The 25,670-nt window shown below is 35.3% G+C and overlaps 1 long non-coding RNA gene across 1 annotated transcript; it reads left to right on the forward strand.

The window, feature by feature from the left end:
* Positions 1–7,852: 7,852 nt before the first annotated feature.
* Positions 7,853–24,754, forward strand: LOC135971247 (uncharacterized). The gene is made up of 3 exons (XR_010587315.1): positions 7,853–8,024; positions 11,216–11,271; positions 24,590–24,754. It is a non-coding gene; the product is annotated as an uncharacterized lncRNA (long non-coding RNA).
* The last annotated feature ends 916 nt before the right edge of the window (positions 24,755–25,670 follow it).

Below are 25,670 nucleotides of genomic sequence, written 5' to 3' on the forward strand. Positions count from 1 at the left end.
ATATGGTTGATATTATTATGAAGACCAAAAGGAAATTAAATATTTTAAACAGTAAAACTTTTGAGTTGAGGACTAAAAATAATATTTACATATTTTGCCCAATATTATTATTTTCTAATAAACAGAAAATAATCATAGAAACCATTTTGTTTAAGCACGTTTGATTTATAATAAATTTAATGACATTCGATAAAGCAGATAGTTGTGCACCTGAGCCATTGCATAAGGACATTTATATGTATTACTTCTTGCCCGTGATCTGGAACAATTACCCAAACATTAAAGCCTTGGATTCAGATGTTCAAGTTGATCTTCCATATTTCTTTGTCAAACAATATGATCTTATAACTAGGTATGTTACTTAACTTCTATCTAAGATGTTCAAATAAACCCATTCTCAAGAGTGATTTAAAACATAAGATGCATATTTACATCATTTAGTTTCCAAATTTTGAAGGCCGAGGGAATTTTAAGGGTTGGTAATGCAATAGTTTTTTTCACAGATCCATTTACTTTCTCATTACCAATTATTTCTGCGAGATATTTTACTCCTAATATGGCATGCCTTATGCATAATCACAGACTCCTCTGTGCTTCTGTTTTCTTGGCAATGGAATTAAAGTTAACATCTCCCTTCCAAAAGTAACCATCTGAAACCACATCTTAAGGCTCCCATATATTCATTTTGTGTGTCTTCTGGACAGTTCTTGAACTGTCTTCTCATAAAACAGTTCTAGCTGAAGGATCCTGATTTGATAGGTCTCTGTGGTGAATATTGGAACTGTAATACCTCACTTCCTCTCCAAAGCTGTTCATGAAGGTAATATTCTTTAAGAAACTAGAAAACAATCTATTATTAAACTCCATGTATGTGTATTCTTTCTCCATACCACTTCTCCAGTTCCATTCTTCCTAAAATGTGCCTGTACTATTGAAATAATTTTTCAGAGGTCCGCATAAAACCCTCCATTTCAAAGATTTGTTAGAAGGACTCATGAGATTCAGTATATAATTGTACTCATGACTAGGGTTTATTATAGAGACTGAGTAGGAATACATACCCAGATCATAAGGGAAAAGACATGAGTGGATTCTGGAGGAAGCAGATGACCTTATGCTCCCTGCTTCCAGTGAATGGCCGTACAGAGCACATTCTTCCTTAATCAGTGCAGATGCAGTAACAGGGGTTTGATGGTTTTTCCTAGGGAACCCATTAGAGACTCAATGCCAAGGTTTTGTAATAAGATCTAGTCATACAGCTTAAATTGTTATCTAATTCCAGACTCCCAAGTGAAAGCAAGTGTTGAGTATAAATCATATTGTTTGCACAAACAAACTAGGCACAATGAAGTACCTTAATCTTTCAACACTACCAAAAGCCCAATTCTGAGATGCTGACCAAGAGCCAATCTTGCAAACAACTTCAAGCCTGCTGTGTGAACTCTTTTCTGTGTACTTTCTAAGCAGTTTCACTTTCTATTATGGTTGCTTCTTTCCAATTCATCTTCCACATAGAAAAAAAAAACAAAACTTAGTCTTGAATTAAATTATGGTCTTAAATCTCTCAAGACATTTTATAAATTCCTGACAGGTTGAAAAATAAGTGTGGTGACATTCTTTTCAAAGCATTATTTTGATGTGTCCAGGTGATTTTTGCTACTTATATCCTGATCATTTCAGTTCACACATCCTCTCCAATTATCTGTGGTGTCTTAGAGACGTGCTTGCATGTACGTGTGTGTGGGGGTTAAATTCTTTCAGTTTCCTCTCAGACACAGCTTGAAAGAATTCAGTGTCAGAACACGAGGTAATTGTCTTTTTACAAAAAAAGACAGGGGACACTCAGGAATAACTCTTCAGAGAAATTATTCTTACTGGTCACTAGAGCTACTGATAGGGAAGTGTTGGGTAGAGAAAGGCATGGTCCCTTTAAATGATACGGAAGAGGGGACGACATGGTCCCTGGCTAGGGTTCCACCTCCAGGAACCTAGGTGAGGACAGGCATTTTTGTTTTTCTGCCTAAATGTTGCATTTCCCAAGACCACCCTGGCCTGCCATGCCCTCATCCTATAAAACCCCAAGACCCTAATAGGCAGGCACACAGATGACTGGACATAAAGAAGATCACATCAGAGGAAGAACACACAGGCAACTGGACGTCGGGAGAAATGCACCGACAGGCACCAGCACACAGCAGGCCACCGACTGGTAGAAGCAGAAGGACATGGAGTTTGGCTAGGGCAGTCAGAGGAGAGCCCAGGACGCCGAGCAGCTGACTCCAGGGGAAATCCTTCTCATTCCCGTCACCCTTCTGTCTTCCCCCATCTGCTGAGAGCTACCTCCACTTAATAAAACCTTGCACTTATTCTCCAAGCCCAGGTGTGATCCGATTCTTCAGGTACACCAAGGCAAGAACCTGAGATACAGAAAGCCCTCTCTCCTGGAGACAAGGTAGAGCGTCTAACTGAGCTGGTTAACGTAAGCTGCCTATCAACGGAAAAACTAAAAGAGCACATGGTAGCTCATGCCCACTGGGCCTTCAGGAGCTGTACACATACACCCCTAGACACTGCCTTGGGGTAAGTCCCACAGCCTGCCTTTCTATATGCTCCCCCAGATGTTTGAGCAGTGGGGCACTGAAGAAGCAAGCTGCACGGGGGACAACAAAACTCTTGTTTCACTACCAGTGGTTTTCCATTTTGACTGTACAGTAGAATTGTATACAAGGCTTTGAACAGTTTTGAATTAATTCATCCAGAAATCAAATAATTTATTCACTGAAGACAATGTTTTAGAATCTTAAAATATGGATTAAGATGCTAGATGTGAGAATTGGTAAATTATGATTTAAAATGACAATTTTCTTCTATTCACGTATGGACTCGCTAGTTATATGTAAAGCAGAAGTAAATTAGCACATAGAAGATTAAGAGATATATAGATTTCTGATTCTTATTCTGATTTAAATTTAATAAAGGATTATGTGAAATAGACTCTACGGTATAGAAATGCTCATGTTTTCATAGGACAATGGGGGAAAAAAGAGAGGATAAGAGTGGTTTCGTATATGGGCCTGAAAATATTTGTAGTGTAAACAGAAAAATAAAAATACCAAATCCCAGTAAAAATGACATTTTTTTGTGTACTGGTGAAAACTTTCGTTTGCTTACTTCTAAATATATCTATTGATCGAATAGGCCACATTATGTTGTTATTTAAATCTATATAAAATAATATTTATAGCAAAGATATAAAGAAACCAAGTAATGACCCCCAAAATTACCTCTATTATTTCTCTATCTCAGAATTTTTCAATCACCTAGTTAGCAGTGTGCTGTATTCATTTCATGACCTCACAATTTACACACGTGATGCTTTGAACCCACCTTTGAAATTCTTGAGAAACTTTGCTGTGTGTATTTCACAGCTAGCCCAGCAGCTTAGGAATGTAAGGTCTAACCGAGAGACAGAGTAGGAAGAGGGTTTGGCTATAGAGAAAGGAAACTCAGTAACATGGCATGCCAGCAAATGGGTAAGAATTTCCTATCACCCAGGCTTCCAGATTCTGTCTCTCTGTGCGAACTGGTTGCGTGAATGGTAAAAATCATTGCTTGTTTCCTCAGCAAGGTTTTAATGAATGGGTAAAAGGATTTGTGAGACTACCGTTAGGCTGAAGTGAAGCTGATGGCCTTTGTGCTATAAATTTGTCATTCTGTGTCATTGTGTCATGGAGAAGGGTGCCACAGGATAGAATGTGGGCCTAGTACCCCTATTTGCCCACTGTTCCAGCTGGCCCAGCAGACTGATCAACTACAAACTTTGCTGGGAGTCCCTAAAAGGAAAACTGGATGAGATTTCCCTCTCATCTTGTTTTATGCCCTTGAGAACTTGACTGTGACAGCATTGGGGTACTTTCTTTTGGTCTCTGTCATCCGGAGGGTGAGAATTTTTTAGTTCCTCTCAGTCATGTGGTCTGAAAGGACACCTTATAATGTCATGGTTATCCCGAATAATTTCCCTGAGGGATTAAAAGCCTTTGCAAGTTCAAAAATGACTGCTTTAGATTTCTTCTGGGAAAAGTGATAGGAACTCCCCTCTGTAGCTCAGTAGCTAAGGCTTAAATTTTCCTTTCTCTGAGTTACCTTTGGGGTGATTCTAGATCTTGTAAAAACTGTTTGCCATCTCTTTGGAGATACCTTGTGCCCCCATGGTTAAGTCATAACCTCAGTTAAGGCTTGTTGGTTCCACTTGGGAAAATATTGCTGGGGACAATAAAAAGACTAAAAAGCCAGAGGTATTGGCTGTTTGTTCTGTATAAATCTGTTAATAAAATATTTAAAAGGATTTTTTTAAAAAGAGCTCTATGATTAAAAGTCAGCTTTTACAAGGGAATATCCAAGGTATATATACATTTAAAAGTCCTTTATGGTTTTTTCTTTTCTTGGATTTTGTTTTTCTAAAAAGACGTTTTTTTGTTTTATTTTTATTTTTCAGTAGACTGAATTGTTCATACTTTTTTAAATGTCTAAAGGCAGGATGCATACGGTGACTAGCAATTCTACTAGATCTGCTTCTGTCTAACTGTGTATTTATACGTGCCATGTCTGTGATGTTTTGCTGCCAAAATATATAAAAGAGTTCAAATTAATTGGGTTAAAAAATAAGCATTTAAATAAAATACTTTGTCAGAAGAAAGAAAAACGTTAACACCTTTTAGTTCAAATCACTTCAGTAATCTTTGGTAAATAAAGGTAGTTTTAAAGACCACTGGTTTTAAAAAGATAATAAAAACGTTTTCAAAATTTAGGCATTTGGTCTCAGTTACTGCCTTTGTTAGATGCTTTTGTTAATGCACCTGATACTTTCTTTTCTAGATGATTTTGTTACTACCACTGAACCCTGAGTTCTTTGTCTCTTGTGTAAGGAAAAATTAGCTCCAGGCCAAACAGAGCTTTTGCTCCACCAGGTTTAATAGGCTTGCGGCTGGAGAGCACAAGAAGAAAGTGCTCAGGAAGGGGATCCTGGTGCTAGCTCTCTGAAGGGACTCAGTTTTTGTCATTTTAAGGAAGTTGGGGTGGGAAAGAGAATGATTTACAGGCATGTTTTGGCAGGGGCTTCTCTGCGCTTCAGTAGTAGGACCATATGCTCTGACATGCACCATATGACCAGAATATGGCAGAAAAGCCCCACCGTGGTGGAGATTGTAGTACTACAATGAGACAGGATGAGGAGAACATCAGTGAAAGGTTGGTGCTGAAGTCCATCTGGTCTTCAGGCAGTTGGATCTGGTCAGGTTCTTTGCGGGATGCCAGAGCCTTGCTTCAGCGACCTTGGAAAACATCACTCCAAGAGATACATGGTTAGGTTTTTCACTTCATGGTTGCTTTTTTTTAAGCAACCATGAGTGTGCTTTTTTTTAAGAGAAAATAATTTTGTCTAATTTAGAGGATTTAAGAATTGTCTTAAGTTTAAATAAAGAATACAACAAGTTTTAGGTTAGGAATGGTTAGGAATTTAGCATGGTCAGCTAAGTTAGAAAAGGTTCCCTCTTCCTGCCATTTGACTTAAGGTAGGGAGAAAATATGCCCTGGCATTTAAGACCCATCAGGACTTTGGTTATGTTAAAAGAAAGACCTTAGCCAAAGTTAATTTAACAGAGCTTAATTGAGCAAGGAACGATTCACAAATTAGGTGGTTTATAGAACCAGAGTAGGCTCAAAGAGACTCTAGCAAAGCCACATGGTGGAAAGAGATTTATGGACAAAAAAAGGAAAGTGATGTACGGAAAATGGAAGTGAGGTACAGAAACAGCTGGATTTGTTAGAGCTCAACGTGTGCTCACTTTGAACACAATTTGAACAGTTGGCCCCCTTTGGCCACAACTCAGCGATTGGCACAAGAGAAGGTTACAATCTGCTTATACCTCCATTTAGGTTATAGTTCACCGTGTACAGAGAAACCTTTAGACCAAATTTAAAATATATAAGGAGGCAGCTTTAGGCTGAATTTGATTTAGCAGTTACCATTTCATCTGTGTGACTTGTCAGGGCTGATTTTTTTTTCCTATACTGCCTCACTTTAAATTTTTAAACTGCTTGTATGACTTGTGATACTTTTTCAACTTTCTCTGCTTTAGAGTTATTAGAGTTATGTCCCAGGTACGCCTGGGAATATATGAAGTTAGCCATAGCTTTGTCAGAAGAGTCAGACATTATCTGTGATTCTGTCATTTGTTAGATGCTTTTGTTAATGCACCTGATACGGTCTTTTCTAGATGCTTTTGTTACTACCCCTGAACCTTGAGTTCTTTGGCTTATGTATCGGGTGCAGGTCATAGACTTTACACCTGATACATAATTAAAACTGCTTACACTAAAAATAAAATGTATGAGTTTTTGATTAAAAGGTATGGAAGAGTGTGCTTTTTTTTAAGAGAAAATAATTTTGTCTAATTTAGAGGATTTAAGAATTGTCTTAAGTTTAAATAAAGAATACAACAAGTTTTAAGACAGTTGCATAAGGTTTACAAAAGATTCATCATATTAAAATATTTGTGTATGAGCAAGCTGGTCAAAATTTAAAGGATTTTATTTATTTTTTTCATATATTAGACATTAAAATAAAAGCATACTGATGCAGAGCCAGAATCTTTGCCCATGTCTCAGAATAACAGGATTTTTTAGACCGCTGGTCTACTCTTTAGCAGTTAAATGTAACAGATTATAAACAGTTATGAAAATCTCACCTTATGATTAAACTAGCTAAAATCAGATAGCTTCAGGTTTATAAAACTTTTATTAAAATTTGCTTTAGTATAAATATAGTAATTCAAGAGTAAAATCTTGTTTTCCCTTTGAAACAAGATATTCATATAATATAGAGAGACAATAGATTTTTGTTTTCCTTTGAGGTAGACTACAGGAAAAAAGAGGGAGGTAAGACACAGATTCATTTGGCCTTATTCTGTCCTTTTTGGGTCTTGTTGCTTGGAAAATTGAGTCTCCCCTCTATCAGTAAGTAAAGGATTTTGTCTTTTTAAAATCTTGGATTATTATTTGACTGAATAAATGTCTTATAGTGACCTGGAATTCTATTTTTTAATATCAAATGTTTTAAACCATTTGATGTTTAACACATTTTTCAAGATCAAATTAAGTAAAATGGTTATTTATTATATTCAACAAGGGGTGCAGATGGTTTATGACTTCAAGGCTTAAACAGTTTCAAGTCCCTAGATGTCTTTAGAACAATCAGTAAGACATTTTCATGCCCTCTATGGTGAGTCAAAAGTAACAATCCTATTCAGCATGAAGTAGCTTCAGAAGATGAGAGTTTTGGCCCTTTCCCCTTAACAATAAGAAAGACAAAGCTGGAAGTGGTGGTTCATGCCTGTAATCCTAGCACTTTCGGAGACTGAGATGGGTGAATCACTTGATTCCAGGAGTTGGAGACCAACCTGGCCAACATGATGAAATCCCTTCTCTACTAAAAATAGAAAAATTAGCCAGGTGTCCTGGCACATGCCTATAATCTAAGCTACTTAGGAGGCTGAGACATGAGAATTCCTTAACCCCAGGAGGTGGAGGTTGCAGTGAGCCAAGATCACACCACTGAACTCCAGCCTGGGTGAGAGTGAGATTCTGTCTCAAATAAAAGTAATAATAATAATAAGGATAAAATCTCTCAAGGGGGAATGAGATAGAGTAGGAACAGGGCTTCCTTCAACTCACTCCCACTAGAGAGAGCATTCTTTCATGCATTCATACTAATCACAAAACCCACACCACTCTCTCACTGATACCATTGCACTAACCCTAAATCTTTAGTTATACAAAGATAATAGTTATTCTATATTGTGCTCTGCACTCTCATAATGTTTAAACATTATGTATTTTACTTAAAGACTTCCAGGAACTTGCCTTAGGAGGTTCAAAATATCAAAGCAATGTTGTGAAGTGTCCCACCTTGGGAAGGAATGCTAATCAACTGATTTGCAGACTGTTGCCACCAACCAGACCACTAGGTGAGTCATTATACAAGATAATCTTTGTAATGATATATGATAACCTGTAAATTCTACCCTTCATGTGCTTTGCCCATCTTGACCTGCATATACTATCCCTGATAATTACTGCACTTTGCCTAATAAAAAATTGCAAATGGCTCTTTTTGGAAAGTCAATCAGGGAATTCTCTCTCTCTCTCTCTCTCTCTCTCTCTCTCTCTCTCTCTCTCTCTCTCTCTCTCTCTCGTGTTATCTCCATTATGCCTGGGCATAAGATTCAATGAAGCCTTGTCTGGGAAAACTCTTTTGGCCTCATGTCAATTTTTATTGCATTGGGAGTCCAAGACCCCATGATCGGTAATATAACATTTTTTATTCATTTTACATTTTTTACGTTTTACATAATCTAAGATTCATTCAAATATTTTGCTCTGTTTGTATTAAAAACTGAGAAGTTTTGTGTTTCTTACATTAATAAAATTGTTTATATATCTTCTCATTTAATGATTTTTTCACCCATAATAACTGCAATTATTATTACCAAGTAAAGATATAGCAGTGCTAATTAAGCAAAAACCTAGGCAGTTAGACAATAATAGAAAAGCAGTTACTTAAATAACTTGACTAAATATATGTAAATTGTTCTTATTTGGTATAAATTACAAAGAAACAAGGATATAGAAAAATATCTTCATTTAAATCTTGATTTTGGAAAAGTTATTCCTTAAGATGTTGCACTGGTTCTACACTTTCCCACCTTAACAGTGAAAAAATACGAGATGTTAGGTGGTTAACATAGCACAAAATAAAGAACAAACACTTTTACCCAGAATGAAATACAAAAGTACACCCCCAAGAGATAAGTACACGTGGTCCATATGTCATATAGTTTTCCATAATAAGGAAAATTTTGAAAGGTAAAGAAAAAAGAAGAGGAAGTAGAGTAGGACAAGGAGAAGGTGGAGGAGGAGCAGGAAGAAGAGAAACAGGAGGCCCGGCCACGATGGCTCACGCTTGTAATCTCAGCACTTTCGGAGGCCGAGTCGGGCAGATCACGAGGTGAGGAGATTGAGACCATCCTGGCCAACATGGTGAAACCTTGTCTCTACTAAAAATACAAAAATTAGCTGGGCATTGTGGCTCATGCCTGTAATCCCAGCTACTTGGGAGGCTGATGGAGGAAAATCGCTTGAACCAAGGAGATGGAGGTTGCAGTGAGCCGAGATCGCGCCAGTGCACTCCAGCCTGGCAACAAAGAGAGACTCCGTGTAAATGAACGAACGAATGAACGAATGAACGAACGAACGAACGAACGAAAGAAAGAAAAGAAAAGAAAGAAAGACAAACAGGGAAAAGAGAATCAGGAAGTAGATGAATGTTTGTAAATATTCGGATGAGAATAGGATGTCCAGGGTCAATAATAAAAAGAAAAGGAAGTAACAATTTGAAGGTGGAATTTAATCTGATATTATTTAGAGCGCTACTGAATGCATAATTTAATAGATTGCGATTTTTTTTTTCTATTGGGCAGTACCAACTATGCATTCTCTAGGAGGAGGAAGGACAGTAAAGTTACCAAAGAATGCGCTTTTAAAATAAGATAAAGGTGGACTGTTGTCTTGGCCCTTACTAGATGTATATTTCTGTCAAAATTACTGATATAACCATGAAGGCTCAGTTTCCATCCTGGTAAAAGGAGAATAATAATTTTTGATTTATAAACTGTGTGGGAAGTTTAAATCAGATTCTACATATAAAGTGCTTTTCAATCTTTCATGTTATTTTATTACTACTTCTGAGGTATGAAGTGATGACTTTTGTTAGAGCCACAGGCTTCACCCTTTTGCTATTTCTCAGAAGCTGTAGTCTCTAAATATAGGTCAAACAATTTAAAATTCATTTCATCGAAGAAAAATGACTTCCCTGAAACCACTTTTACTATGTACATTTATACATTTTCTTTTGTGGCTCTGCTTTTTGGTACAAGTGATTCTTGGAGCATTGCCCAGTTGGCGACAATGATATGTTAAAGACAAAATAATTCCATCTCCATAGGAGAATCTATGTCCATACTGCTAGGATCTGAAGAAGAAGCTGTTCTTTATTTTGAGAGCCATATGCAGACTCAACATGAGCAAATGAAAGCTATGAGAATGTTCATTCTGAATACACTTGGGATGAACAAAATGGGGCAAGTGTGAAGGCCCTTTTCTGTCAATTCTCCTCGCAACAGTCCTCAAGAACATTTTTTTTTTCTCAAGATCAAGGTGGTGACAGTAATAACAGACTTCAGAATTTCTCCCAAATTTAGTAGCAGCTACACTTTGGAATATTATAAAAATAGGATGTTGTTTAAATGATGGCTTTGAAGGAGGGAATAGAATTTATGATATTTTAGAAAAATATGGGTATAATAGACCATTCAATTTAGGGCAACCAGTTTCCTTTACCTCTCACTTTTGTGGTGCTGTGAAACTCATATTCAGTTGCTTTTATTCTCTTGCTTACTTTATTTTTAAACCTGATCTATAATTTGACTTGTACATATTGATTCTAGATAACATACAGAGTAATAGAAATGGTAAGTGGAAGTTCCAATGTTTTAAATAAGATTACAACTTCACAGTCATTTTGAGTGATATCAAAAACTATTATGAAGGTTTATTAGAAAACCGTTTTACATTGTCTTTATAATATTAATGAAGAGAAGGGATAGTGGTTTTGTATGGGAATTGTTATGGATTGAGGGTATGTTTCCCTCCCAAAATGTATGTTACATTTTAAAGCAATAACTACCAAAGTTATGGTATTTGGAGATGTGGCCTTGAGAGATAATTAAGTTCACATGAGGTCATCAGTGTGGTGTTCTACTGATGGTATCAGTGTCCTTATAAGAAGAGACCCAAGAGAGATTCTCTTTCTGTGTCCCCTCCATGAGCAGATATAGCAAGATGACATCTGCAAGCTAGGAAGAGAAACTTCCCTAGGAACTGAAAAGACTAACAGTTTATGACTTCCAAGCCTCCAAAACTGTCAGAAATAAATGTCTGTTGCTTAAGCCACCCAGTCTGTCATATTTCATTACAGCAGCCAGCTGACTAAGACAGGCATATCATAATTCTTAACTTTTTTTTTTTCAAGAAGCTCCATGAATTACAGAAACTTTCTTTACTAGCACATTCTAATATTTAACTTCTTAACAATGTGCAGATGACTTCTCTCCACCCCCTCAACTTATCTCATCAAGGAGTCAAAGGAGATCAAAGGTAAAATCTTCAAGTGCCTATGGGGTATTTAAGTGGAATTTACCTTTTAAAAATGGCGATTACAAAGTCAAACAAAGCGCACCTGTGGGATGAAGTCGGCCCGGGGCCTATATGACTTTTAAGCTAGAGTCTCATTTAAAGAGCGTGATTTTAGAACATTTTATTTCTGACCCATCAAATTCAGACTTCAAAAATATATGTATTTAGAGCTTGAAAATTAAAATATATGTTTATAGATAAATATATATGCATATGTATGTATAAAAACATATGTTCAATGCTCTAGAACATAATAAAGACTATCAAAAATAGGAACTGCTTTAGTTTGACATAGCTGTAGCGTATGTTTTCAAAATATTCATAACAATATTTATGACCTAAAGAAATAAGCAACTAAAAACATTAAGAAATTTGACAAAATAAGTGATCACCAAGACTTCACAGGAAGAAATTTTTGAACTAGATTGGTAAAAATTAAATAAAGAGAAAAATCCTCTCTTAAAGTATGTAATTTTTCTTTATTTCAACAATTATTGAAGTGACTTTAACTAAATAACAGAGAAAAAAATTTGGAAATCTAAATAATATTCTCCTGAGATGTAACCTAAAATGATTAGGAAAGTTTTTTGTCTCTATAATAATTGAAGAGTTTTGTCAATGCAAAAAAGTGACTTTACATGCAGCTTAGCACAGACATAAAGATATATTCTAGTCTACTGAGGAAAGTCTACCAAATATTATTGATTTTTTTCTTTACTTTAAATTCCCTAGTCTCAATGGTCTTTTATCATGTTTATTTGGAAGTGAATAAAAGGTCAAAATTCAATTTTACTGTATATTTTAGATTATTATTTATAATCATATCCTGGAATATCAAATATCATTAGTTACCCATTTACGGTTTCAATCCAAGAAGCAAGCTTTAGAATTTCCTCCAGAGGAAACTAAATTCCCCATTCATTTTATGTAGTTTCTATATTTTTAAACAGGTAAAATCGTTACTGAGGGAGAAAAGCAGTGGCAGTGTTTATTGTTGTTAAGCTATGAGTGGGTTTTAAAAAACATAAATAACTTTTGATTTTTATCGCTTAATAATTGCATAGCTATTTTATTATAGAATGGGGAAGATTTATTTTATGTATATGTCCTTCTACATCCCACAACAGATGTTATGCTATTTCATAAAAAATGCATTATTTAAACATTTTAAAATATTTTAGGCATTTAAACATTTCAGAGAAGCCACATGATAGATTCTTAACTTATTTCTTCAAATCGACATGTAATATTATACATATTTATTATGTACAACATGATGTTTTACAGTAAATATATATTGTGGAATGGTTAAATTTAGATAACTAACATGCATTACTTCACATAGCTAGAGCTTTTGTGGTGAGAACACTTAATGTTCACAATAGGTTTGTACTCTTTTCTCCCTCAGCTTTATTGAAGATAAACTCGAAAATAAACAGGTGTATATTTAAGTTGTACAACAGATGCTTTGATATGTGTATTCATTATGAAATGGTTACCACAATCAATCTAATTAACAAGGTTTTGTACCTTGAGTGCCTTTCATCCTTGGGTTTTGATTACTCCTTCCTTTACTACTTGAAGTAGTATTGAGAACTAGATTTACGCACTGACAAAAATAGGCATGCCGGCTGGGCGCGGTGGCTCAAGCCTGTAATCCCAGCACTTTGGGAGGCCGAGGCGGGTGGATCACGAGATCAGGAGATCGAGACTATCCTGGCTAACATGGTGAAACCCCGTCTCTGCTAAAAATACAAAAAACTAGCCGGGCGAGGTGGCGGGCACCTGTAGTCTCAGCTACTTGGGAGGCTGAGGCGGGAGAATGGCGTGAACCCGGGAGGCGGAGCTTGCAGTGAGCCGAGATCATGCCACTGCACTCCAGCCTGGGAGACACAGCGAGACTCCGTCTCAAAAAAAAAAAAAAAAAAAAAAAAATAGGCATGCCAACGAATACTCAAAAAAATGCAGAAATTTAGTTTTACTTCTGTTATTTGTAGTTTTCAACCTGAGAAATATTCATTACTTCACATTCCTAGGTCTCCCTACTCCATAGACTTACTGAGTGTTAATCATTACATTGCTAATCATTGTTTAGCAATAGTTGATAGATTGGTTAGATTTTATATATCTACATAAACAAATCTCTCTCATTGTCTCCCTGTCTCTCTGTTTCCTTTATTTCTATAAATTTGTGCCTTCGTTACTACTGGTAATATTTTCACTTTTCATTTTTGGTTAAATGTTATATAATCAATGAAAATAGAGAATTGTATCATAGAAAGGTAGGAGCTAAAGTTGTACATTGGATTTATACAGATATAGGAATTATAAAATATAAATATATCTCAGTTATTTGACATTTCTCTGTGAACTTGCCTATTATGTCTATGCTTTAGAACAAAGACACTCACTTCTTTACTTTTCTAATATAAACCAGAGACCACACATATTCCTTTTCTCTCATTAAAAATTCTTGTTTTATATGATACTTATGATACTTCTGTAAAACTGCCACAAATACTCTTTGCCTTTCTAATATTGAGATGGCCTTAATCATTGTTTTTTGTCATTTTCTTGTCAAATATGGAACATATTTCATCAATTTCTAAGTAATTATGTTTCAAAAGTTGTATATGTAATGTCCGTGTCATATATAAATATCAAAACCCTCAAAATAGGTGGTGTTTAACTGCTCAACAAACTATTAACTTGGTTGGATAACATGCTGTGCCTCCTGCCATTTGAAGGTCATGCTGATTTTATTGATCCGGTTTTCTGTTTTTTTTCCCATTAGCTTTTCCTTTAAAGGCAATTGTGCTAAAGAAGTAGCAGTGTTCACTGACAGCTTTCTGCTCCATGTCACCCATGGAGATCTTTAGTTTTCTATGGTGTTTTCGTGGTTTAGGTTGCTAATGAGCTGTCTTCTTCAAGGTGATTGTCAGTTCATAATACTATGCTGATTCTGCAAAGCTGTCCCTAATCTCCTTATGTCTGAACTTGTAAAGAATGCTTATCAACTTTCTAGAGTATCTCCATGTCTGATGTCTAAAGGACTTGTGATGATGCCCTTGCCTTATTGGGCTGGAAAGTTTCCTTAGACAAACTAAGGAATGGGAATCTAATATGGTCCTCTGAATGTTTTGTTGCCTTTTTGTATGGGAGAATACAAAAATAATTGGATAAAATCAATCTTACTCTGCACTTTTATAAACTTTCTTAGCAAAGAAAGATAAAGTAGTCAGTCTATAAGCTATACTGATATAATACTCAAGGAATGGTCATTCACATAACACACAGTATACAACCTTACAAAAATGAAATGATGAGTATTGCTATAAGAGAATAATTAACACTTAAGACAATCAATGTCATATTTAGTTATTAGAAATTTTTCCTATCAAAAAGATAACTTCTTAGTTATACTGGCTTAAATAACAAAGGAAAGGTTGGTAGGGGTGTAAATTAGCTCAACCATTGTGGAACACAATGTAGAGATTCCCAAAGACCTAAAAACAGAAATATCATTCAATCTAACAATCTTATTAATGGGTATATACTCAAAGAAATGTAAATTGTTCTACCATAAAGACACATGCATGTGTATGTACATTGCAGCACTATTCACAATATCATAGACCTGGAATCAACCTAAATGCCCCTCAGTGGTAGACTGCATAAATAAAATGTGGTACATATACACCATGGAATACCATACAGCCAAAAAAAGAACAAGATTATATCCTACACAGGAGCATGGATGAAGCTAGAGGTCGTTATCCTTAGCAAACTAACACAGGAACAGAAAACCAAAAGCTGCATGTTCTCACTTATAAGAGTGGGAGCTAAATAATAAGAACACATGGAAACACAGAAGGGAACAACACACTCAGACATATTCGAGGGGAAGAGTGGGAGAAGGGAGAGGATAAGGAAGAATAACTAGTGAGTATTAGGTTTAATACTTGAGTGATGAAGTAATCTGTAAAACAAACCCCATGACATAAGTTTACCTATATAACAAACCTGCACAGGTACTGCTGAACTTAAAACAAAAGTTAAAAAAAAAAAAAGGCCACTAGAATTCAGTAGTAGGAATGTTGCCTTCTGGCTGTGTGCTCTTCAAAAAGAGAGTGGTCTTTAGATCTTGAAGGTGGAGTTGATGGAAGGAATTGCATGAGCAATGCTGGACTTGCTAAGCATTTGAAAGGGTAACAGAATAGATACATTTTCATGGGGAATATTTGCATGGAACTTGGGTTAATTCAAAGAGTTGTAAAGAAATCCAGGAAAAAAATCCACCATCTCCTCTCCTCCCTGACTCCTAGAGCTACCAGTTATACTGTGCCTTCCTTTCATAGTCTAACCTGGACTATGCAACCACTTGCTAACTTCAGGTCTCAGCATAATCAGCTTAAATGTCACTACTTATGAGAGGCCTTCTCTGGTCACCCTCCCAAAACTTGGTTCCTTCCCTGATCTTTTGTTCGATTCCATCATGGATCTTTAATTATGTTATTTACTTGATTGGAAGGGTTGGCATTGAAAAAGTGCTATAGGGAGAGAGCACATAGATTGACTGGGGGAAATATAAGGACCATACAGGCCTGTTAAGAAGTGATGGTTAAGGTGTGAAATGATGTGAACATTGCTTAATGCTGTTGTGGCAGTGGGAATGGAACGAGAGAAGCACTAAAGTTTAAAAAATGTACAAATGTATTTTGTGGGGTATATAGCACATGCTATAATTACCAGAATTTATAGTTATGACCTCTGTTGTTTTATAGACTAAACCATTGTGTTTAAATCAAAAAGAAGAAGAAGAAAGGAAAATTAGAAATCAAAAACTATCAAATCCAGTGTTAGGGAGGTCCCACCATAATTTCTTTGTGGGTTTTTTGACTCTATCATTGGCTTTCCTCATGGAAGCTGACCCAGGCCTTATAAATACCTTCAGTATTTGATTACATAGCATAAATTGCATGTTAATCTCTGCATTGCTCATTCCAGAGAGATAGAAAGCACAAATTAAAAAACTGGATTAAACTGGCTGGGATATGGATTTAGTTTGCCTGAAACTACATTGCACTCCATCTAAAATTAAGAAGGAATGACAAATAGATGCTGCAGAAGCAAACAGAAAGATTCAGCTTCAGCATGGCTGAGCCTCTGAAGAATGCAGTGGGAAGGAAATGTGATGTTTCTCAGCTTTTTCACTCCATTTCCACCTAACTCTTCAATTCACTCTTCCATCTTCTTCATGTGATCCTGACTGTGCAGGGGAAACAATAACTGATGTGGCTATCCATGCCTTCTGAATGACCTACGTTTAAATGCCAGCTCTTTGTCTTGTGGGGCTTTTGTGGAAAGCACCTGTTTAAACATAAAGTATGCAGTATTCAGGAATAGAGACGTAATTTGTTGTTTTGTTTATTTCTACCGAACCAAACACAAAGTAGTGTACACTTTGTTCTGTGTTTGATTATCTCTGCATATTAATTTATTCCTCCTTCTTTCAATATGTGCTTAAATTGGGGTCTCTTTTCTCCAGAGAGAATCTCCCTCTCTTTTTTTTTTTTTTTTTTTGAGACGGAGTCTCCCTCTGTGGCCCAGGCTGGAGTGCCGTGGCGCAATCTCGGCTCACTGTAAGCTCCGCCTCCCGGGTTTACGCCATTCTCCTGTCTCAGCCTCCCGAGCAGCTGGGACTACAGGCGCCCGCCACCTCGCCCGGCTAGTTTTTTGTACTTTTTAGTAGAGACGGGGTTTCACCGGGTTAGCCAGGATGGTCTCGATCTTCTGACCTCGTGATCCCCCCGTCTCGGCCTCCCAAAGTGCTGGGATTACAGGCTTGAGCCACCGCGCCCGGCCCCTCCCTCTCATTTTGATTGCAGTTAGGAGCATCACCAAATTGGAAACTCTTTGTTTGCAACAAGTCATCTGGCTCAGTGAGTGTGATGGATGAGGAGGGAGGAAAGACAGAGAGAGAGACAGAGAGAGGAAATGAACCACACAGCCAGGTTCAGATAACTTTGCTACTTGCTGAAGTTTTTGTTCTGATATTGATGCTTCTCTTAGTGTCCTGTGATGTTTGTCCTCAGGGAAACCCGTATTTTTTTCTCTCCAAAACGTGCCTGTTGTTTCCTTATTGGTGCTCCTAGCTCCCACTGTAACAGCATTTCTAAAAGGCAGTTCTTAAGTACTTCTCTACTACTTGGGTGACCATCAGAACCTCAAACACTGTGGTTTCTGAGAGCCCTAGTCTCTTGGATGATGACTTCTCAGAGTACCAAACAAATCAAAACAAACTAATTCAAGTTAATTTCTCATGTGATGGTGTCATATGTGCCTATGTGACCATTTCTTAGATTTATCTCACCTTAATGTAATGTTTGCATAAAAGAATTCTTCTGTTATGCTGTCAGTGATATCGAACTCTTTTAAAGGACTTGGATCTGGAAAGGTTTATTATAGCCACTTATATATTGAATCAGCAATCCATAAAACTCCAGAGCACATATTGGGATTGCCAAATGCAAATTAAATGTAAAGAGTACATCAATAATATTGTAATGAAATGTTTTTATGGTGAATTTTTTGCTTTTTTAGGACTTTCATGTACAAAAAATATGTTTTCATCAAAAAGTGTTACTTGAGGTAATACTATGCACGTATTTATCTTTGCATTAACTCTTTCTTCATGATGATAAGTTGAATTAAGGACAACACAAACTACGAAGCATATGAAATCACATAATACATTTAAAATATCTGAGGAACAATAAGTTAAAAATTTTAGAGGTCCTGCCTATATTAAGACATTAAAATGAATAAATACATTTTTGTTTTTATTTTCTTTTTAAATACCATTTAACATGACACATGTAAGTAACTTGTGCTTTAAATGACTATAAGCAACTGATTTGTTTGTTGAAAACATAAGATCAATTTTATACATGTTCAGCTTTAAGTTAATTGAACAACACAGAGTTAAAATAGAAACTGCCTACTTTCACAAGCGAATATTTATAAGATATATGAAAACAAGTTTTGACAGGCATCCCCTGGGAATTCCACATTACTATACTACATTGACGTACCAAGAGTTTTAATAATATGTTTTCTATTACCATAATATAACCAATAGCCTAATAAGAAATGATGAATGAGAAATATAAACTTTAATCACAAAATTGTTTCCCTGGGGGAGACAAAATATCTCATGAATAAAAGCTCTGGACTTGAGTTATTTTCCCTTCACATACTTCTTATATGTTGCTTACACTCTTGATAACATCCTAGAAGAAAACTTGGTAGAAACTCTCTGTCAAGTTCCTTCCATTTTTCCTTGGACTCTTAATAATGTCAAATTTAAGGAAAAATGTGTATTATCTGGCAAGTTAATATTTTATTTAAAAGTTTTTTTAAAGTATAAATTTCCTACAAAATATACAATGAATGTATGGACTTAGATTAACAAATTTAAAGTAATTGACTTTGCACATTGAAGACCATGAGTAATGACAAGAATGGGAGTTACGACACAAAGAAATGACAAATACCCTGTCCATAAGATCACACAAATGTGTGTTAAAAATCCAGAGGTCTCAGTCATGTACAAGTATAGGAAAAAGTGGAATACAGAGGCTCAGGTTTTCACTTTGAGTTTGTTTAATCTTTGAAGAATGTCACACAAAAAAACAAAATCAGTTCAAATGATAGGTTTCAAGTTATAACATGGGCACAATTATTTTTTTTTTTTCAAAAAGTTATTTACTCTTCATCATGGTGTAGTGTATGTATGTAAGTGAAAAACCTCACATAGACAAGAAAAGTTCTACAGGTTCTCTAGGTGGATTTTATTGTGGCAGAAGCATATTTTTAAAAGCCAACCCCAAGCTCTCCAAAAGTTTTCCATGAGTAAAGCATACATACAAATACCTCAATAATTAGAGCCAGTACCTTTTATATCTCATGATGTAGACAAGGAATAGCAACTCCTTGGACTTAGTGACACTTCATTTATTATGAATTTGATACCTTTTGACATATGATGCACGAATATTGAGATACATTTAAATAAACATTTAAGTAACTACTGAGTTATGTTTAAGTAAAATGTATTTGGGTCCAGGCGTGATGGCTCACACCTGTAATTCCTGAACTTTGGGAGGCTAAAGTGGGCAGATTACTTGAGGTTAGGAGTTTGAGACCAGCCTGACCAACATGGTGAAACCCCGTCTCCATTAAAAAATGCTCACAAAATATTAGCTGGGTGTGCTGGCACATGCCTATAATCTCAGCTACCAGAGAGGCTGAGGCAGGAGAATCCCTTGAACACAGGAGGTGGGGAGGTGGAGATTGCAGTGAGCCAAGAACATGCCATTGCACTCCAGCTTGGGTGACAGAACGAGGCTCCAACTCAAAAAAAATAATGTATTTGTTAGGGCTAATGTTAAAAAACATATACTCACTGCTGCAATGTCCAACTTTTTACTGTAATATTTATTTTATAGAAACCTGATTATGTGAGTGAGTACAGTTTGCTCTGAAGTATGTAAATATGTCTATGGACTATGTTATTAACTGAATTTTGAAGCCCCAATATTGACATAACTAACATTACAGGGAGATGTGTGATTATAAGGCATTTCAGAGTAGTGGCAACTTAATTTGGAAACTCGCTCTCTTCAGACTAGAGGAGGTTTCTTGACCCTGAAAGAGACTTTGAAGTCTGCAAACTTTGAAGGCTGCAGTGAATGTTCTCCACCAGATATTTCTTCATATTTTGTAATATTACTGAGTAATTCAAATGAATTGTTCAATTTTTCTAAATTCTAAAGTACAATACTAAATTTTGGTTTCAAAAACAAAACATCTAGATCAAATTTTTTTACACCTTAGTGAGTTATGAATAGATGACAGTAAACTAACTGTTTAAATTATTTTGGCCAATTCAAGTAGCAGGTACTTAGAACAAAAGTGGAGTATGCCTGCATTTGTGCAAATAATTATTTCTATATAATTCAGTACATATATTATTGATCAATAAAATTAAAACTCCCTAGACAATGTTTAATTCTTATTATTAAAATGAATAAATAATCTGAGACTTTTTAAAGGAAGTCTTCAGAGTTTTAGCCTGTGAAATATAGTTGTTCTGTTGAGTGAATATCTATTCATGTCAGTCTTATACAAAAACATATGAAAATCACACATTAGGAAATATTTTTCCATGGAATAGTAGTGAGAGCAGCAGGAGACAGACAAATGGTAAGGCAGACAGGGTTGGACCCCAGAGAAACCCCCCCACCTTCGACCCAAAGACAGTTTAAATCCTAGCTATACGTCCCAAGTAAATCCATGGACCAGATTGAGAACCTGTCTTCTGGTTTGGTGTGATTTCCCCATGATTGATCTTCACCCTTTACCTGTTTTACATATGCCTACCCTTCCCTAATTGGCTTTTTTTTACACTGTCATGCCCACCTTTGAGTGGTGCCTTTGTTGTAACTTTTTTTTGTCTACTCACAAACCAATCAGTACACACTCCCCTATTCTGAGCCCATACAAGCCCCAGACCCAGCCACGCTGGGAGAGAAACCACTGACTTCCGGTGGGGATCCACCCCTCCGTCCCCTTTTCTGCTGAGAGGTTTCCCATCACTCAATAAAATTATTCTCCACCTTCGTCATCCTTCAGTTGGCAGCATATCCACATTCTTCTTGGATATGGGACGAGAACTCAGGAACTGCCAAACACAGGTATAAGCTAACACAAGTGGGTTGGGGCATGCCCAGCTCAGCCACGGGGTGAGCCAGTGCACAAGTCAGGTGTGGCCTCAGCAGGCCAAGTGAACATGCCATCTCCTGCGGTAGAGAGTGTGGCTGAGCAAGCAGGGAGCATTGTTATCCAGAGGTTCCCAGCTGGCAAAATGGCCAGGAAAAGCCTTGCATTTGTAGAAATATCCAGAGAGAGAGAGAGAGAGAGAGACAGAGAGACAGAGAGAGAGAGAGTTAAGATTGTAGAGGTGGAGTAGAGTCTCTAATGGTGCATAATAATTCACACATGGAAAAAATTTTAAAAGAGGCAATCAAGAAAGAGACAAGCAAAATATTAAGATATAGAGTCCAAGATAGAAAATAAATATATGTATCCATCAAATTACTCTGTTTCAGGCAAAGTTTGTGGAAGAGCAACACTTTAAAATTCTTCTCATAAAATATAGTTACTTTATAAACTAAAAAGGTGAACTTTTGAAAAACATTGTAGCAGACACCAATTGCTCACCACCTCAATTCAATACATGCTATCAATATTATATTATTATTATATGAGAGATTCATTTTCTCATTAAAAATTAATGGTAAACAGTGACATTTGCCTTTTAAGTCTACAAAGAAACAAGAAACATGCTTACACTATTTCTCTTTAAAAGTATACTAGATGGCACATTCAGAGCATTGAGACTAGAAGAATAATAAAGTAATTAACGTATTAAAAGGAAAATTTTGAAAAGAAAGAAATAAAAACTGCATAAATAACAGACAATTTAATTGTCTGCAAAGAAAACTCAAGATTGTCCCTACAGGAACTATATATTTTAAAAGTATATTTTAGTTTTACAATATTTAGATTAATATCTACTCTGAAGTTCTGGAAATAATTTACATCCTATTTAAGTGGATCTCCTGATCCTTATCTCTATATTACTTAGATTTTTAAATTAAAAATTATCAGCATATATGTACATTTATTTTTAAAACCATCATTTTTCAAAATTGTTTTAATACATGTTTTAAAACTAAAAACCCCTTAAATTTTGGAAAATTACTATAAAATCATATAGAATATCTTTCTCTTAATATACTGTCTATTCTAAGCACTGCTTTATTTACATATTTGCATCTATATGCATAAGTAAGTTCAGATGATATCTATAATTTTCTCTTTTATGGTAATTTCATCTGGTGTTGGTATTAAAGACATACTGGCTATTTAAAATACATTGTTGAGTTTTCTATGCCCTAAAATTGATTGAAAATTCTTTGGGGAGATCCGTTCTTTAAATAAAACTAGACTGTGAAACCCTCAAATACTGATTTCACTTTTAAAATTCTTAAGTCTACATACAGGGTCATATCATCTTCAAACAGGGATAGGTTGACTTCGTCTCTTCCTTTTTGGATGACTTTACTTATTTCTCTTGTGCAGTTGGCCTGATCGACACTTCCAACACTATTTTGAACAGGAGTGGTAAGAGAGGGCGTCTTTGTATTGTGTCAGTTTTTAAGGGGAATGTTTCCAGTTTTTGCCCATTCAGTATGATGTTGGCTGTTGGTTTGTCATAAATGACTCTGATTATTTTGAAGTAATTTCATTTGTTATCTAGTTTATTAAGAGATTTAACCTGAATGGATGTTGAATTTTATTGAAAGCCTTTTCTGCATCTATTGAGACAATCATGTGTTTTTTGTCAGAAAGACAAACTTTACAAGTTTTCATTTATTTTTGTAAGCTAAAATTAAAACAATTAAATTCATGAAATTTATGTATACCTGTGGTCTCTCTTTCCTCTTTCTCCTCTCTTTCTGGGGCTTAAAAATTGTTATTTAATTTTTTAAGAACTATCTTTTGAATATATTAATTCTTTCTCATTTATTATTATTATTTAGTCATGTTAATTTTCTCTTCATAGTTATAAACTTCCTTTTTAATCTTTCAATTATCTGAGAATAACTATTTTCTTCAATATTAAAGACATTTAAAATTATTTTTTTTTCTCTGAAAACAACTTCTGAACAAGCCAAGTTTCTAATATGGTCTAGAGAGGTTGGAAAAAAATATTTTTGATTATTGTTTGATTTAAAGATTATCTAGTAATTTATTTATTTTAATACACTTACTGTTACTTTTGTGGTCCTTATGAACCACAATTTCTGTCTTAGTTATATCCTAAGTGTTAGAGATGGTTTTTCTTTCCATGTTCAAAATTATTACCCATTTTTGTTTGTTTTGTTTTCAATTTTTCTAAACAGATTAAGCACTCCACATGTTCTGAAAGTTGGATTTTTGAAGATGTTCCATCCCTGAAATGCCATAAGCAATGTATCAAACAACCAGTATCTCATAATGCTGTAAATAATATTTTATATTATTTTGTTCAAGACCTTCATACAGTTGATCAGATTTAAGTAAAGCATTTTAGTGAGCCAGCCTTGTGGTATAGGCTTGCTGTCTAATTCTCTGTCTTATGCTACTAACTAGTACATGCTGATTTTCTTTGTGCCTAGTGGAATTTGTAAGGTCTAACATGCCCATCTTTGCCAAGATAAGAGGAGAGGTATTTTCTTATCTTAGTTAGCTATAGTGATATTTCCATCACAAAGCCACTTTAATGATAGTAAGACCTCAACCCTCTTGGCTGTTCTAACCCAAGTTGATGGACTCCAGTGAGGAAAGTACAACTCATAAGGGGACTTCTCTCTATTATGTTTTTGTCCATGGTTACCAAAGGATTGTGTAGCTTTTGGAGCTTATGGCTCTTTCTGAAAGTACAAGCACCCCTAACACATGGGTTGTGTGGTCTGTTCACACAAGGAATAGAAAGGAAAGGCGAACAATTTAAAGGAATTTAGTATTAACAAGTTTAATTTTCAGGACACAATTAAAATGGAAATGTGATTATTAATACTTCATTTGTCTCTTGGTATTACTCAATTGCATAATAAGAGAGTACACTCTAGTAAAAAACATTCAACATACACTTCTGATTATTCAGAGATTATCTGAGACTTTACTAGTTTTGTTATAAACGTAAGGGCAAGATCACATGACATTAGAGAATAAGGTTATGTCTTTGATCTAATAAATTGTAAAAGAAATTAAAAATCTAAGCAGCGTGGTGTATAGTATATATGTGGTGGAACTTGTGATAAAATGCTATGTAGACTACAGTACTATTGAAAATCAAAACTATTTACTTATGTAAATATTATGTGTATTCAGAAATAAGATTGAGATGATCAGGAGAAGGTTTCTACTCAAAATATTCTATTATGAAGCAATTTGGTTCAAAGGAAACACTGGAATGAGGATATGGAATTAAAAACTATTATTACAAAACTAAATATTCTAATTTGTTATTTGTTAAAATGAAAAGAAAACATAGATCACAAATCTCTTTTGTAGTTGATGCCAAACTTTGGAGGATAAAAATTGTTTTCCCAATAGTGTGACTGTAAAAAGTTAAGACTGATCATTTTTCTTGGTCTCAAATGTAAAGGAGCACGTAAGAAGATGATTATAGAAGAGTAACTGCAAGTGAGATGAATTTCTTAAGGTAAATTTCCTAATTTTTTGTAACCTATTGTTATCAGATTCCATATAAGACATTTGTGTCCAGGAATAAACAAACAAACAAAACAAACAAACAAACAAACAAAAATAACCCTGTGCTATTCCGTAAGTGGATACAAAAAATATGTGGACAGCTCCCATGGAAAACAACCACTACCATCAAGGATAAAATGACTTCAGTGATTAATCTACAATTTGCTGTAATCAACGTGTTTGCAAGAATGTTTTTTGGAGGAACTTACTTTACTCAAACATAGGATAACACTGTTTTAATGGATAACTTACTAAATGTAAACTTACATTGATTACCTACCATGATACAAATTACACATCTTTATTTTCTAGACAGAAGACATGTAAACACAGGCTTAAGTGTCTCTTTAAAATTAAAAGATGATAAATTGACTCTTCCTAGATATCTGCCCTCAATTTAGAGCGTCTTTCTTCTGCTAAATACCCAGCATCACATTGAGAAATTACTCCTCTTTTGTTGGTTTGCTAAGTATAATTTATTACGAGTAGGTGGTGATTTTTAAAAATCAATTTAGCTTTTTTATTGCTTCAATTAAGACAAGTATATAATTAATCTCCTTTAATTTGTTAATGCATTCATTTATATATGGAATCTCCCCTCCGTAATGTGCAGGTGCTTAATTCATTGTTGATATCACTCTCTTAATATTTAAAAAATAATGAGGGACTAGGTTTCTAAATTGAAATTGGTCCACTCTTTTCCATTGTGGTAGTGTTCTTCTTTGGGTTTTGTAGAAATGTCTCACTAGTCTCATACAAGGCAGTAAAATTCCTGTTCTGGTCTCTTGACCACTTTCTGTAAATAGAAAATACCTGTTCCTTAAATGGTTGGTAAAACTGGTCCATGAAGGTGTTTGGTTTAGTACAATTCAGGTGCCTTGTCTATTTTTTTCTTAAGCCGTATACAATAAATTGGGTAGTATCCCCCCCACCCAAATTTATGTCCACTTTGAAATTCAGACTGTGATCTTATG

Source organism: Macaca fascicularis, chromosome 6 (genome assembly GCF_037993035.2).
Source record: "Macaca fascicularis isolate 582-1 chromosome 6, T2T-MFA8v1.1".
Lineage (NCBI taxonomy): Eukaryota > Metazoa > Chordata > Mammalia > Primates > Cercopithecidae > Macaca > Macaca fascicularis.